Source organism: Schistocerca gregaria, chromosome X (genome assembly GCF_023897955.1).
Source record: "Schistocerca gregaria isolate iqSchGreg1 chromosome X, iqSchGreg1.2, whole genome shotgun sequence".
Classification (NCBI taxonomy): Eukaryota; Metazoa; Arthropoda; class Insecta; order Orthoptera; family Acrididae; genus Schistocerca; species Schistocerca gregaria.
Genome location: NC_064931.1, coordinates 749,108,381 through 749,122,960, shown reverse-complemented (window position 1 = coordinate 749,122,960; position 14,580 = coordinate 749,108,381).

Here is a 14,580-nt window from a genome sequence, read left to right as displayed (position 1 = left end):
GAAGATATCCAAAGAAGAGCAGAACGTTTCAGCACTGGTTCTTTTATAAACACGAGAGCGCCACGGATATGGTTGTCCGACTCCAGCCGCGGACGCTACGAAAGGGTCGTTACATACCATAGAGCGGTTTGTTCTTAAAATTCCGAGACAGTGTTTTACAAGAAAAGTCAAGCAACATTCACCTAGTGAAATGACTAAGATGGTAAAATCAGCGGAATTCGGGCGCATTCGAATATTTTCCGGTAGTCCCTGCGCACCATTCTCGAATGGAAAAGGAAAGGAAAAAGTAATGGTAGTCCACGAAACATCCACCGTGACACATAACAATGTGTCTCAAATAGTTTAAATATACGAGGCCGTGCTGAAAAATAATGCCTCCAGATTTTTTTATGTGAAAACTCAATTGTTTTTAAATAAAACAATCTTTATTAATATTCTACATCTTTAGTATTCATGTCCACATATTTATTTCACAACATAGTCACACTGGCGACTAACTAGTTTTGCCCAGCGAGAGAACAGTTCGTTGATACCGTTTCTGTGGAATGTTTGACTTTGTTGACAGAACCACAACCTCACCTCTGATAGCGCCGTTTCATCACTATTAGCGTGAAGTCTTCAGAGGTGTTTTTAAAGATCTGGAAACAGGTGAAAATCGTATGGGGCAGAGACTGATTTTTATGGAGGGTGACAGTAAACCCAAGGCGTCGGATTGTTGCAGATGCCGCTGCGCTCGTGTGCGGTTTGGCATTGTCATACTGAAGGAGAGCGTGGGTCATGTTTGTATGAACTCTTCAAATTCGTGTTTTCAGCCTTATGACTGTCTCGCAGTACGTCGCAGAGTTTATGGAGCCGCTTTAGGCATGAGTTGCAAATGCACTACACCTTGAAAATCCCAGAACAATCAGACCATGACTTTGTCTGCTGATCGCTTGGTCCTGAACTTTTTTGGCGTCGGTTATCTTTTGTGGTGGAACTCCATTGATGCTCTCTTGTTTTCCGAGACAAAATGGTGAACCCAGCTTTCAATATCTGCCACAATATTGCTAAGGAACCCATCACTCTCACGCTCAAAACATTTCCTGTACTGCAGTTCTGCAACGACGGACTGTACACGCTCCCGTGAAATGCCATACTTACCTGTCTGTGCTGTGTTATCCGACGATTTGCTCTACTGAGTTCATCGACCCGATTCCGATGAGAGTCATCGGTCACCGTGCGCGGTTGTCCATTCCGAGCTTGTCGTAGACGTTCAGGTTAGCAGCAACGTTCCCTTTATTGCGAGCACGAACAACCCAATTCGCACTTTACTGATGTCAGTAGAACTATCTGCTTACACAGCTTTCATTATTCTATGGATTTCAGTTTAAGGTGCGTTTTTTGCGGTTACAAACATGATTACAGCACGCTCTTTCTCTAGCATCGACATAGTTACGTTTCACACCCCCATGTTACACGCCACAATTCGGAGCCCTCTAGCGGCAAAGAGTTGTACCTTGCGTCGGGGAGGCGGGAAAGACACCTGAGTAACGTGCATCACATGTAATACCTCAACCGATATTGAGAACAGAACAGCAAATTCAGGGGCTGTAGTTTTCACCACGCCCTCGTAGATGATAGTTCAAATCAGGTCTTTCAGTTCGGCTGGTAGTAAAACAAAAATATAAGTTATGATATCACGCCTCAGGGTCGGAACGTGGATTCACTGTTCTATTCGAAACTCGTTGAGGGACTTGGTGGATTGAAAGGGCGGTTTAAATGCGCTTGCCCCAGATCTGAGTGTCCTTCTGCCGGTCAAGATGCGAACACGGTGGTCATTGGTGCGACCAGGAATCTCTGTCCCGCTCTCACACATTCTGACATTTCAGCAGGAAATTGCTAACGTTGCGATAGAATTTGCAGTTGTCATCGTCTCCAGCAGCAGCAGCTACGGCAGCAAACACTACTCTGTTATTGCTTGATGATGGCTGCTCTCACATGTTTTCACATGCGACGATTTTCGGGTTTAACTATCCTTGGGGGACATGGATGATGTGTGTTGTCCTTAGGTTGGTTAGGTTTAAGTAGTTCTGAGTCTACGGGACTGATGACCTCAGATGTTAAGTCTCATAGTGCTTAGAGCCATTTGAGCCATTTTTTGAACTATTCTTGTTCGCCTTGTCACTTTTCTTATGTCCAACTAGTCTTTTATTAGGACATATTCTACGTTGTTCCTTATCGAAAAAAATCTACTGAAGACTTCCCTTTGTCTGCGTTCTGTTTCGTCGTCTATTCATGACACTTTACAAATATTATTTGTTAGACTGTATTAGTTCATGGTTGGATTTAGTCTTTGTACTGTTTTCATACGCTTTGACTAGTTTCATCAGAATGTTCTTGTAGTCCCCCGTAAACTATTGTGTACTCGGTCTGACACTAAAAGAAAGAGACTGATGCTGCAAATGTGTGGGTTTACCAAATAACTTCAGTCAGTGATGCTCGCCTTCTAAGTTGGAGCCTTTTGTGTCCACGTACATTTTCATTTAGTCCTTCCACTTTTCAGGCGCTCCGACAATTTTAATACCCGTTGAAGTGCAGAAACACGTTCTTTGTAAAAAGATCGTCCACTGCTACTGAGTTGATTGGCTTTAATGGAACTACCACTGTAAGTAGGCTGTTTAGGTTTTTATGTTGGTAACGCCACGTAGCGCTCTGTATGAAAATCACTGACTGTGCTGTGTACAGTCTGTGGCTGATTTGTATTGTTGGAACAGTCGCTATTGTAGTGTTGGGCAGTTGGCTGTTAACAGCGCTTAGTGTTGCACAGTTGGAGGTGAGCCGCCAGCAGTGGTGGATGTAGGGAGAGAGATGGCGAAGTTTTGAGAGCAGATGATATGAACGTGTGTCCATCAGAGACAGTAAATTTGTAAGACTGGATGTCATGAACTGATATATATATATATATATATATATATATATATATATATATATATATATATATATATATATATATATAATGTCTTATGAACACTATTAAAAATACATTGTTTGTTCTCTATCAAAATCTTTCATTTGCTATCTATGCCTATCAGTAGTTAGTGCCTTCAGTAGTTAGAATCTTTTATTTAGCTGGCAGTATTGGCGCTCGCTGTATTGCAGTAGTTTGAGTAACGAAGATTTTTGTGAGGTAAGTGAGTCATGAAAGGTATAGGTTATTGTTAGTCAGGGCCATTCTTTTGTAGGGATTTTTGAAAGTCAGATTGCGTTGAGCTAAAAATATTGTGAGTCAGTTTAAGCAGAATCATTTAAAATTTTTTTAAGGGGGCGTTTGATATGAAAATTGAGACACAATATTTTTAGCGCAACGCAATCTGACTTTCAAAAATCGATAAATAAAAGATTCTAACTACTGAATGCACTAACTACTGATAGGCGTAGTTAGCAAATGAAAGGTTTTGATAGAGAACAAACAATGTATTTACCTTAATAGTGTTCAAAAGTCATAATGTATATATCAGTTCATGACATCCAGTCGCCGGCCGAGATGGCCGTGCGGTTCTAGGCGCTGCAGTCTCGAACCGCGCGACCGCTAAGGTCGCAGACTCGAATTCTGCCTCGGACATGGATGTGTGTGATGTCCTTAGGTTAGTTAGGTTTAAGTAGTTCTAAGTTCTAGGGGACTGATGACCTCAGAAGTTAAGTCCCATAGTGCTCAGAGCCATTTGAACCATTTTAACATCCAGTCTTACAAATTTACTGTCTCTGGTGGACACACGTACATATCATCCGCTCTCAAAACTCCGCCATCTCTCTCCCCACATCCACCACTGCTGGTGGCTCACCTCCAACTGCGCAACGCTAAGCGCTGTTAACAGCCAACTGCCCAACACTACAATAGCGACTGTTCGAACAATACAAATCAGCAACAGACTGTACACAGCACAGTCAGTGACTTTCATACAGAGCGCTACGTGACGTTACCAACACAAAAACCTAAACAGCCTACTTACACCACGACCTACGGAAACTATTCAAGGTTGATGAACAGTGGTGCACTCGCACTCACGATAATTCCACATTTACGCAAACAGTTTCGTTTCTTTTGTATCAAGTTGCGTGCTACATCCATCCCCATTTAAAATTTTATACGCCGGGAATTCAAAAAGTAAGCTGCGCCATGTCGTCCCGCGCTAACACCATTCCGCAATAACTGTGGCGCATTGTCAGAAGACAGTGCGAGTTCTGGGTTTCCTGCAAAGTCTGCTACGATACGGTTAGCAGGTACAGCACAGTCTGGGTGTGAAATGACGCTGCAACTGGAAAGGAGCTCCAAAGTTGAAGGATGAGGGACAGTACGATTCTTCTGGATAAACGTGCAAACATACCGTCACTAGACCATCGGACAGACTCCCGTATGGACGACACAGTAATAAGCGTCCCTGGCGTAGAGAAAAAAGAACTGATAGATTTAAAAGCAAGTACACTCCTGGAAATTGAAATAAGAACACCGTGAATTCATTGTCCCAGGAAGGGGAAACTTTATTGACACATTCCTGGGGTCAGATACATCACATGATCACACTGACAGAACCACAGGCACATAGACACAGGCAACACAGCATGCACAATGTCGGCACTAGTACGGTGTATATCCACCTTTCGCAGCAATGCAGGCTGCTATTCTCCCATGGAGACGATCGTAGAGATGCTGGATGTAGTCCTGTGGAATGGCTTGCCATGCCATTTCCACCTGGCGCCTCAGTTGGACCAGCGTTCGTGCTGGACGTGCAGACCGCGTGAGACGACGCTTCATCCAGTCCCAAACATGCTCAATGGGGGACAGATCCGGAGATCTTGCTGGCCAGGGTAGTTGACTTACACCTTCTAGAGCACGTTGGGTGGCACGGTATACATGCGGACGTGCATTGTCCTGTTGGAACAGCAAGTTCCCTTGCCGGTCTAGGAATGGTAGAACGATGGGTTCGATGACGGTTTGGATGTACCGTGCACTATTCAGTGTCCCCTCGACGATCACCAGAGGTGTACGGCCAGTGTAGGAGATCGCTCCCCACACCATGATGCCGGGTGTTGGCCCTGTGTGCCTCGGTCGTATGCAGTCCTGATTGTGGCGCTCACCTGCACGGCACCAAACACGCATACAACCATCATTGGCACCAAGGCAGAAGCGACTCTCATCGCTGAAGACGACACGTCTCCATTCGTCCCTCCATTCACGTCTGTCGCGACACCACTGGAGGCGGGCTGCACGATGTTGGGGCTTGAGCGGAAGACGGCCTAACGGTGTGCGGGACCGTAGCCCAGCTTCATGGAGACGGTTGCGAATGGTCCTCGCCGATACCCCAGGAGCAACAGTGTCCCTAATTTGCTGGGAAGTGGCGGTGCGGTCCCTTACGGCACTGCGTAGGATCCTACGGTCTTGGCGTGCATCCGTGCGTCGCTGCGGTCCGGTCCCAGGTCAACGGGCACATGCACCTTCCGCCGACCACTGGCGACAACATCGATGTACTGTGGAGACCTCACGCCCCACGTGTTGAGCAATTCGGCGGTACGTCCACACGGCCTCCCGCATGCCCACTATACGCCCTCGCTCAAAGTCCGTCAACTGCACATACGGTTCACGTCCACGCTATCGCGGCATGCTACCAGTGTTAAAGACTGTGATGGAGCTCCGTATGCCACGGCAAACTGGCTGACACTGACGGCGGCGGTGCACAAATGCTGCGCAGCTAGCGCCATTCGACGGCCAACACCGCGGTGCCTGGTGTGTCCGCTGTGCCGTGCGTGTGATCATTGCTTGTACAGCCCTCTCGCAGTGTCCGGAGCAAGTATGGTGGGTCTGACACACCGGTGTCAATGTGTTCTTTTTTCCATTTCCAGGAGTGTAGATCACTAGGTCTGAATGGAATCCCAATTTGGTTGTGCAAACAATATTCTGCGGTTTTGGCCCCTTATTTAATCTGCATTTCTCGTGAAGCACAAAGTCCCACGTGAATGAAAAAAAAGCACAGGTAACTCCACAGTATAAAAAGAGTAAAAGAACGGACCCGCAAAATTACAGACCAATAACCGCAACATCGATGTGCTGCTGAATCCTTGAATATATACTCAGTTCGAATTTATAAAACTTTTCTGAGAATGAAGCATCGCTCGTGCGAAACTGAGCTTACCCTTTTCTCACATTATTTACTGCGAACTATGGATGAGGACAACAGGCAGATTTCATATTTCTAGATTTCCGGAAAGCATTTGATACAGTGCTCCACTGCAGGCTGTTAACGAAGGTACGAGCATATGGAATAAGTTCACACATATGTGAGTGACTCCTCTTAAGTAACAGAACCCAGTATGTTGTTCTCGACGGCTAGTGTTCTCCAGAGACAAGGGCATCCTCAGGAGTGCTCCAGGGAAATGTGATAGGATAGTTGTTGTTCTGTTATACATAAATTATTTGGTGGACAAGGTGAGCAGCAATCAGCGGTTGTTTGCTGATGATGCTGTGGTGTACGGTTAGGTGTCAAAGTTGAGTGACTGTAGGAAGACACGATTTCTACTTGGTATGATGAATGGCAGATTGCTTTAAATGTGGAAAAATGTTCGTTAATGCGGATGAGTAGGAAGATCAAGTCTGTAATGTTCGGATGCAGTGTTACTAGTATCCTGCTTTACACAGCTATCTGAGCACAACGTTGCCGAGCGATATGAAATGGAACAAGCATATGAGGACTGTGGTGAGGAATGCGATTTGTCGACTTCAGCTTATTGGGAGAATCGTAGCAAAGATTGGCTCACCTGTAAAGGAGATCCCATATCGTACGTTGGTGCGACCTATTCTTGAGTACTGCTCGAGTGTTTGGAATCCGTACCAGGTCAGATTGAAGGAAGACATCGAAGCAATTTAGATGCTGGCTGCTAGATATGTTACCGGCAAGTTCAAACAACACCCAAGTGTCACGAAGATGCTTCGCGAGCCGGCCGGAGTGGCCGAGTGGTTCTAGGCGCTACAGTCTGGAACCGCGCGACCGCTGCGGTCGCAGGTTCGAATCCTGCCTCGGGCATGAATGTGTGGGATGTCCTTAGGCTAGTTAGGTTTAAGTAGTTCTAAGTTCTAGGGGACTGATGACCTCAGAAGTTAAGTCCCATAGTGCTCAGAGCCATTTGAACCATTTTTGATGCTCCGCGAACTCAAATGTGAATCCGTGGAGGGAAGACGACGACCTTTTCGAAAAACGTTATTGAGGAAATTTAGAAAACCGGCATCTGAAGCTGACTGTCACACGAGTCTACTGCCGCCAACATAATATTGCGCATAAGGACCACGAGAGTAACATTCGATCAATTAGGGCTCACACGGAGGCATATAGACAGTCGTTATCCCTCGTTCTGTTTGCGAGTGGAACAGGAAAGGAAATGACAGGTAGTGGTACAGGGCACCCTCCGCCACGCACCGTATGATGGCTTGCGGATATCTATGTAGATGTAGATGAAATTGCACACCAATTTACCGCGAAATTGTGGTGGTATATGGACCAACTGCAATTTCACGGTCAGCCGTAGGGAGATTATGCCAACAGTTTGACCACGGCCGCATAGACGTGGCTGACTCTGATCGAGTGTGAAAACTAGCGACATCGACGGCAGGCAGCAGTGTGTACCCGATCGTGGAACTGATTAGCAGAAATCACAGTATATTCACACAGCGGCTCCTACTGGCTCCGTGACCAAGGTGCGGCTTTCTACTATCGAAGAATTGAACAGTTTGTAGCACATTTCGAAAGTTATTTACAGAGACTTTGTGACTATGGTGAAAACTAAGTGTCATGTACCTGTGTCACTTACAAGGGAAACTCCCCATCCGCACCCACCCCCTTCTCCTGCTCAGATTTACTGGTAAGATGGTCCACAGATCGAGTATGAAAAAAAAAAGAGGTGCAAAACAGAAACAGTGAATGATCCAAGAGGGTTTCAATAGCCACAGCGTCGTGGCTCTGTGGTCACGGTTTTGGACTACGAAGGGGAGGTCCGTGTTCATATCTCACTCGTCTCCCCCTTTTCTTCACAAAATTATTAAGTGTCCGTCCGATCACTGACGTGTCTGATTGGTGTATACAAATTTACGTTTGTGTTTTGGTGTAACGTCCGTTTGCAACAGCGAGGTGTCGGGAAGGGACCTCCAGACGTGCATGCCTCCTATTTGTTCTATACAAGAGGTTCTTGAATTCCTTTGTTGGAACATGGTTCACACTCATTTATTTGATGTTTTCATTTCTGTGGGAGGTCTCTGCGGCTCTGCTCTCACTATTCATCACATTTACTTGAGACGGTAATATATTCTTAAAAAATGGTTATAATTGCTCTGAGCACTATGGGACTTAACATCTGAGGTCATCAGTCCCCTAGAAATTAGAACTATTTAAACCTAACTAACCTAAGGACATCACACACATCCATGCCCGAGGCAGGATTCGAGCCTGCGACAGTAGCGGTCGCGCGGTTCCAGACTGAATCGCCTAGAACCGCTCGGCCATAACGGCCGACAATATATTCTTACCAAATGACTCATAGTTTATAACCAAAGTACAGTATAACAACTGCCAAGACTACAGAAGGAGCACAGAAACATCAGTGACAGGATGGACAGTGAAAAAAAAAAAAAAAAGACACACGAGAGAGATTCCCCTTTGCAGTCCAACGCTGTGACCATGTAAACAAGTCGCCGTGGCTATTTAAATTCGTTCGATGATGCGCATCTAGAGCTTGGACGTTTCACTGTTTCGATTTTGCTTCTTTTTTCACAGTTCAAAACACCTTCTGCCTGTTTTCATGACTGATCTGGGCTCAGTTTTTGACGGGCTATCCACTGGGCCATTTTACCACTAAATCCGAGGGAATGCGGTGGGAAGTTTCCCTTGTTTGAAGTGTAGTGCTGCATTCAAAACAAGTTGCTTGGTCTGTCATAATAATATCTAACTAATTTTTTGAAATCCTCTCGTACTTACTAGGTCATAATCCAATAGATGAGAGAAAAGACTGTTTATCAGTCCTCTAGTCTTTTTTCTCGTTACCTCCAAGATTCTTCTTTCCACTGAAGCAAATGTGACACGTCTGTATACGCGACTTCTACAATTTAATATAATTTTTTTGCATCAGTTTACCTCTACTATGTCCGTGTGTGCTCTGCAATATACATCTCCAACAGCCTCTATAATAGATAAAGGCACTTTGGGGTAAATAGCAAGTACTTTAGTGTACTTAGCACGATTACCTAAACCCGATTTAACTGTGGTTATTATTAAACTGAAGAGCCAAAGAAACTGGTACATCTGCCTCATATCGTGTAGGGCCCCCGCGAGTGCGCAGGAGTGCCGCAACACGACGTGACATGGACTCGACGAATGTTTGAAGTAGTGCTGGAAGGAGTTGACACCATGAATCCTGTACGGTTGTACATAAACCCATAGGAGTACGAGGATATGGAGATCTCTTCTGAACAGCACGTTGCAAGGCAACCCTGATTTGCTCAATGATGTTCATGTCTGGGAAGTTTGGTGGTCGGCGGAAGTGTTCTCACAAGAGTGTTCATTGAGCCACTCTGTAGCAATTCTGGATGTGTGGGATGTGGTATTGTCCCGCTGGAATTGGCCACGTCCTCGGACACCATGAATCCTGTACGGCTGTCCATAAACCCATAGGAGTACGAGGATATGGAGATCTCTTCCGAACAGCACGTTGCAAGGTAACCCTGATTTGCTCAATGATGTTCATGTCTGGGAAGTTTGGTGGTCGGCGGAAGTGTTCTCAAAAGAGTGTTCATTGTGCCACTCTGTAGCAATTCTGGATGTTTGGGATGTGGTATTGTCCCGCTGGAATTGGCCACGTCCTCGGACACCATGAATCCTGTACGGCTGTCCATAAACCCATAGGAGTACGAGGATATGGAGATCTCTTCTGAACAGCACGTTGCAAGGCAACCCTGATTTGCTCAATGATGTTCATGTCTGGGAAGTTTGGTGGTCGGCGGAAGTGTTCTCACAAGAGTGTTCATTGAGCCACTCTGTAGCAATTCTGGATGTGTGGGATGTGGTATTGTCCCGCTGGAATTGGCCACGTCCTCGGACACCATGAATCCTGTACGGCTGTCCATAAACCCATAGGAGTACGAGGATATGGAGATCTCTTCTGAACAGCACGTTGCAAGGCAACCCTGATTTGCTCAATGATGTTCATGTCTGGGAAGTTTGGTGGTCGGCGGAAGTGTTCTCACAAGAGTGTTCATTGAGCCACTCTGTAGCAATTCTGGATGTGTGGGATGTGGTATTGTCCCGCTGGAATTGGCCACGTCCTCGGAATGCCTTACGGACGTGAATGGATGCAGGTGATCAGACAGGATGCTTACGTACGTGTCACATGTCAGAGTCGTATCTAGACGTAGTACGGGTCCCATATTACTCCATCTGCACACGCTCCACACTATTACAGATCCTCCAACAGCTTGAATAGTCCCCCACCAACATACAGGGTCCATGTATTCATGAGGTTGTCTCCATACTCGTACACATCCATCAGCCCGATACTATTTGAAACGAGACTCATCCGACCAGACAACTTGTTTCCAGTCATCAACAGTCCAATGTCGGTGTTTACGGTCCCAGGCGAGGCGTAAAGCTTTGTGTCGTGCAGTCATCAAGGGTACATGAGTGGGCCTTAGGCTCCGAAAGTCCATAGTGTTTCGTTGAATGATTCGCACACTAACACTTGTTGATGGCAGAGCATTGAAATCTGCAGCAATTTGCGGAAGAGTTGTACTTCTGTCATGTTGAATGATTCCCTTCAGTCGTCGTTGGTCCCGTTCTTGCAGGACCTTTTTCTGGCCGCAGGGATGTCGAAGATTTAATTTTTTACCGGATTCCTGATATTCATGGTACACTCGTGAAATGGTCGTACGGGACAATCCCTACTTCGTCGCTACCTCGGAGATGCTCTGTCGCATCGCTCGTGCGCCGACTGTAGCATCACGTTCAAACTCACTTAAATCTTGAGAACCTGCCATTGTAACATCAGTAATTGATCTAACAACTGCGTCACTCAGTTGATGTCTTAAACAGGCGTTGCCTACCGCAGAGTCGTATTCTGCCTTTTTACGTATCTCTGTGGCCATTCGGTTCTAGGCGCTACAGTCTGGAACCGCACGACCGCTACGGTCGCAGGTTCGAATCCTGCCTCGGGCATGGATGTTTGTGATGTCCTTAGGTTAGTTAGGTTTAAGTAGTTTTAAGTTCTAGGGGACTGATGACCTCAGATGTTAAGTCCCATAGTGCCCAGAGCCATTTGAACCATTCTGTATTTGAATACGCATGCCTGTATCAGTTTTTTTTGGCGCTTCAGTATAAAATGAATGAAATTTTTGATATAATGTTTTGTGGTGAGGAGTTAAAACAAATTTACTGATTTAGGCTTTCCGTAGTTTCACACATCGTTTTAAGGGTATGATAGATTATTCATAATACCGGGACAGGGCCGCCACTTGCTCCTATTTCGTACTCATCATTAGTGGATTATTTTGTATTATTATTATTATTATTATTATTATTATTAGGTTGTATGATCGTGTGACATTGTGGCAGTGGTCCTATGGAATAAAAAATAAAATACATATGGGAACCGCCGCGCGGGATTAGCCGAGCAGTCTTAGGCGCTGCAGTCATGGACTGTGTGGCTGGTCCCGGCGGAGGTTCGAGTCCTCCCTCGGGCATGGAGTGTGTGTTTGTCCTTAGGTTAATTTGGGTTAAGTATTGTGTAACCTTAGGGACTGATGACCTTAGCAGTTAAGTCCCATATGATTTCACACAGATTTGAACATTTTGAACATATGGGAACCTAGGATAATGACTGGTTGTAAATTGTGTGTTAGAATTTTCTTCTTTAGGAAGAAACCTGAATACCTTGCAGATACGAAAGACAGATGACACTAACATGCGGAATGTCATGCATGTAAAAACAAAACTAAAATGCTGTAACACTTGAAAATGTGATTTCATTTCAGAATTGTAGAAAATGTAAATGATAGAGTAACTGTCACCTTAATTAAGAATTATGTAATTGCACACATTCACAGGGGATTTTTTCTTTATTGTCAGTGTGTAATTGGTCTTGTCTACGTTGGTCATCATGTATGAGACAGTTGCTTATCATATTTAAAATTATATAAAGCCGTTTCATTGTTATCAGTTTTATCAATTTAATTCATGTCTGTATTCCTTGACATACCCTTTAACTACCTTCAGTGAGTGACCATATTTCAACTCCTATAAAACAGGTCTAGCATAACAAAGAGCAGAATTTTGCAGTGGTTAACACAGTCGACTCGTATTTGTGACCAGGAGGTGGCGAAGTGGTAAGATGCTCGACTCATCTTGGGAAGGATAGAGATTCATGCCTCCTTTCGGACATCCAATCTTAAGTCTTCCGTGATTTCCCTAGATCTCTTAAGACAAATAACTGAATGATTCCTGTGAAAGGACTCGCTAGATTAATTCAGTGAGGCCATATATGATTCCATCTTGCTATTTGCTCTAACACTGCTGCTATTTAGTCTATAATGGTCGACGACAGATTAAAATAAAAACATTGAGCAGTAGCTTCGTTGTGATGTAATTTGTTGGATGGCTGGAACATTAGAAAAATATTTCTGTAAGCCAGTTCTTTCACCATTTAGTATTCATTACGTCGTGTCTCCAGCGTAGCATTCGATTTATGAGTGCTGTAAAAGTCTGCTTGAAACTTTACTTGTTTATGCATAAAATGATTTTCACTGCTTTCCTCTCGATTCGGTCACTAGGTCTTGCAGTCACTATGGGATGCAGTACAGCTTCACACACAGTTACAGCAGCAACTAGCATGTTTGTCATCAAGATAATATAAATCGTTTTTATGAATTAAAAGGCATCGCAAAATACTTTCTTCTACTATTGGTGGAAGCCTAACTGGTGGCTGCGGTTAGCATCCTTTGCAGGAGTTATAATAATCTGCTTGAGTGGATCACCGCATTGATGCACAGAATGAAACTTTCTACGTTGTGTGTGCTACGACGTGTATGTCTGCAGTGCTGATCATCTCCAACCCAACAGCATGATACAAATGCGTGCTGAAGCTCTACGTCAGGGTTTCCTTGCGTTGCAAAAATTGATCAAAACTTTCTTAACTCTAGCGCCTGGAACATTCCACTCTCTGCGAAATATCTTACGTGTAATAGTATAGATTTGGAATGCTCATTTGGCCACAGTGGCCCATCTCCGACGTCTTAGTGGGACAAAGAGTAAATATTTTAGTAAACTTGAAGCACAAAAATACGTACTTAAATAACTACGAACACTTCTTCATCCTCGACTCTCTGAAACAAATGTCTTATATTGCAAGCTCTTTGCTTTCCATATTTTGAGAGGTGGCAATATGGACCAAAATAAGTAAAAAATGTTCACTAAACGTGCGTTCTGAAGTTCATACCTTGAGTGCTATTAACACTTATTCATCGTTCCTACTGTGAAACACACCTCTTCTACTGAACAAATGCTCATAGCTCTTAAGGTATGAAGCTTACAGCCGATGTTTACTTGACAATTTTTTCTTGTCTATTTTTGTGTGTATATTTCCTCCTCCCAAAATGTGGAAAGCAAAGAGCTTGCAGTTGCACAGATTTGTTTCACAGTATGGAAGATGAAGAGGTGATCGTAGCCCTTTAAGGTATGCACTTTAGTGACCATGTTTATTAGACATTTTTGCTTCGAATGATCGTGCCTGTCATATCCTCTATTTCTCCGAAATGCACTTTATGGTATGTGGCGGAGGGTAGTTTGTGTAGCGCTGTCACTTCCATCCTTTCCAATTCTAGTCACGAATGATACGTGGAAAGAACGATAGCTGGTAAGCCTCCGTGTGGGCTCGTATGTCTCTAATTTTACCGTATCGTCATTTCGAGAGATTTACGCTGGAGGAAACAGTATGTAGGTTCACCATTCCGTGATGAATAATGCGTCTGTCACTTAAGTTGGATAAGAATATTCGTAACATTTTCGCGCCTACCAAACGAACCTGTAAGGAAAAGTGCCCCTATTCTTTGGATATTGGCTATTTCATCTACGAATCCTATCTGGTGAGGGTGTCAGAGACTGACGAGCAATACGCAAGTACGTCTGAAGTAGATTTAGCAAGCTACCTCCTTCGTGGGTGGACTGCACTTTCTAAGTATTCTTCCAATGTAAACCAGTTTGATATCTGCCTCATGTACGATTAGTTTTATGTGGTCGTATAACTTTAAATTTTTCCGTATCGCCGCGGGGTAGCCGCGCGGTCCTGGGCGTCTTGTCACAGATCGCACGGCTCCCGCCGTCGGAGGTTCGGGTCCTCCGTCGGGCATGGGTGTGTGTGTTCTTGGCGTAAGTTAGGTTAAGTTAGATTAATTAGTGTGTAATGACCTCAACAGTTGGTCCCATAGTCCTTACCACAAATTTCCAATTTTTTTCCGTATCCGTGTTCACAAATGTTTAATGCATGTGACTGTCTCCAGTGATTGTACGGCAGTCGTAT